Genomic DNA, 3,074 nt, shown 5'->3' on the forward strand with positions numbered 1-3,074 from the left:
ATGAGCACCCACTTAGGTGGCACCAACCTTGACTTTCAGATGGAGCACAACATCTACAAAAGGAAAGGGAGGGTTTCTACATCATAAATCTGAAGAGGACCTGGGAGAAACTGTTGCTTGCAGCTTGCACTGTTGTTGCCATTGAGAACCCTGCTGTCAGCATTATCTCCTCCGGGAACACTGGCCAGCGAGCTGTGCTAAAGCTTGCTGTTGCCACAGGAACCACTCCAAGTGCTGGCCACTTCACACCTGGGACCTTCACTAAGCAGATCCCGTCAGCCTTCAGGGAGCCACAGCTTCTAGTGGTGACCGATTCCCAGGCTGACCACCAGCCCCTCACAGAGGCCTCTTAAGTCAGTCTGCCCACCATTGCTCTGTGTTAACACTGACTCTCCCCTGCGCTATGTGGACATTGCCATTCAATGCAAAAAACAAGGGAGCTCACTCATTGGTCCCATGTGGTGGATGCTGGCCTAGGAAGTACTCCGCCTGCGCCTGCGAGGTACTATCTCCTGTGAACACCCATGGGAGGTTTTGCCTGATTTTACTTCTACAGAGACCTAGGGGAGATTGAGAAGGAGGAGCAGGCTGCTGCTGAGAAGGCTGTGACCAAGAAGGAATTCCAGGGTGAATGGACCGCACCAGCGCCCGAGTTCACTGCTGCTCAGCCTGAGGTGGCCAACTGGTCTGAGGGTGGTCAGGTACGCTTTGTGCCCATCAACTCAGAGGAGAAGGGGATGGGTAATGGAGGATAGGGGAAGGATTGTGGGAGAGGGTGACCTGGAGGGGGGCAGTGAGTGAGATGTAAAGTGAATAAGTAAAATATAAAATTAAATTAAAAAAGAAAACTACCCTAGGCACAGTTTTTCTATTCCCTGAGTCCCCCTTTTCTTCCCTCTCGGCAGAGCCTTCTTAACTTTCTATCTAGGCAACTCCCTCTGGACCGCCTCACTTCCGGAGTCTTTTTCCCCTTTCCCCACCTCTGAGAGCGTGGCTTTCCTGGCTCTAGTGCAGAATCTCTTTGCTGCCGGCAGAAAGTGAAAGAAGAGCAAATTGGTTTTGCAAACTCAGTGAGTGCTTCCCCATGGAGGCTGAGAAAAGCCCCTCCCCCTTTTACTGGATGAAACCAGCCTGGAAATCAAGTAAGTTCCCTCAGGACTCAGCGACCCTAATTCCCCAGGGCTCTGGATACCCTTGGGAAGTGCCATTTCCCTAACTTTGGGACTTGAACGTAGAAGTAGAAGATAGCCAACCAGAAGCCCCTTGGGGTTGAGAGACTATGATTCCGCTTTGAGTTTTTGCCATGAGCGGGTCCTGGTCCTTGCACGAGGAGGGCCAGTTTGGTAAGCCTCAAAAGTTTGCTTCTGGTAGGGTAGGCATGCAGGGGATCGGAGGTGGGGATACGTGTGTGAGGGATGAAATGAATGTATGTGGGGGAGCACTACCAGAGATGCCAATTGGAAGTTTTTTTGCCAATTGGAAGTTTTGTTCGGGGAAGTGGGGACTACATACACTCAAGTATTCCAGACTTAAGTGTAACCCCAAGCATTTTGAGCAAGGGGCCTTTAAAATAAAAAATAAAAATAAAAAAAACCCACATCCTGGTATCAGCTGCCTAAGGAGGCTTGTACAAGTAAGCAGTTGAATAGAAGCTAAGATATAACACGTCGGGTATCAAGACCTCGGGCCCTAGAATAGAGTTGGATGATTTTCCAGGGGGATTCTCCATCAAGAAGATAAACGTCCTGAAATGGCCTCAGTAACAATACAAGATGGCTGGAGGTCTTCACTGTCTTGCCCAGTGTGTGTGTGTGTGTGTGTGTGTGTGTGTGTGTGTGTGTGTGTGTGTGAGAGAGAGAGAGAGAGAGAGAGAGAGAGAGAGAGCGTGTGTGTGTGTGTGTGTGTGTGAAGTGGTTCACAGAGGAGATGCAAATGGATGTTTTTACCCAGCTGTAGTTGGGGCTGTGCACTCAGTGACTTTGGTACATTCAACCGAAAAGGGTGTGCAAGGGAATGTGGACTTAGAGTGGAGTTTGTGTGGGCGTGTGTGCAAGGGGATTTGTATTCATTTGCACCTGCGTGTGTGCATACGTGCTTCCGTGCATGCCTGGGAGCGAGGTGCAGTGGGTGGGGGTGTTCTACCTGAACAGGTTCGCGTGTGCATGCTTGTACTTGCATGTGCATGCATGTGCATGCATGCGCTGGGGAGGGGGAAATCACCAGGAAGGCTAATCCAAAGTAGGAGTCGGGGCAGACACTGTAAGTGCCTGGGGTTGACACTGCACATCTGAGCGGCTTTTGCTGATTGCTGGACGTCATGGCTCTTACCTACACGTTTTTGCTTGTTTATTTTCTTTTTTCTCAGTTGGGCAGAAAAGTGACGCGGACTTGTGGTCAATCTATGAAAACTCTTCACTATCCCTCTCTAACTGCCTATAGTTTGCTTCTAAGCTTAGAGTTCATACAGTGGCTAGTCATAGTTCACAAGTCGTGACTTAGGAGAGGAACAGACCCAGACAAGTTTATTTGCTGTTGTAGTGTCTTTTGAATGTGTGACAGAAGACATGGGACAGAAGACTTCCTGTTATCTAGTCTTTATTCGGGACTGTCTTTTACTTGGTATGACTGAAGGTAGGTATGCTGGTTCTGTGAGAAAGGGAGTCCTCAGAGTGAGAGGATTGTGAGAAAGGACACACCCCCAGTAAGCTTACAGGAGGATGGGCTCTGCACATCAAGTACAGAATTCCACTGTATGCAACACCTGCATACCCTGTCCCTCCCCTAGTCTATCCGGGATATCATTAGTATTGGAGAGTATTTGCCAACTGATTGCCAAACAAGGTTGTAGTACTACACAGCACATCCGGTGTGTGGGAGGCCAAGGGTGAGACGTCACTGGATAAGTGACTGAGAGATCAGCTGGCTTGGGTTCTGACCCCATCTTTACCACCGAGTCACTGTAAACCTAAGCAGTGTCCTTAATGTTCCTGTGCCTTTTACACTCACAAAATTGGATGAGTTCACAGGGAAATTAGAAGTGCAAGTACGACTATAATAAACTCTTAACCCCTGGG

At 49.1% G+C, this 3,074-nt stretch overlaps 1 pseudogene; it reads left to right on the plus strand.

Annotated features, from left to right (window-relative positions):
- Rpsa-ps18 (ribosomal protein SA, pseudogene 18) lies at window positions 1-755 on the plus strand (annotated as a pseudogene).
- Window positions 756-3,074: the final 2,319 nt, after the last annotated feature.

Source organism: Rattus norvegicus, chromosome X, assembly GCF_021556685.1.
Source record: "Rattus norvegicus strain SHRSP/BbbUtx chromosome X, alternate assembly SHRSP_T2T, whole genome shotgun sequence".
Lineage (NCBI taxonomy): Eukaryota > Metazoa > Chordata > Mammalia > Rodentia > Muridae > Rattus > Rattus norvegicus.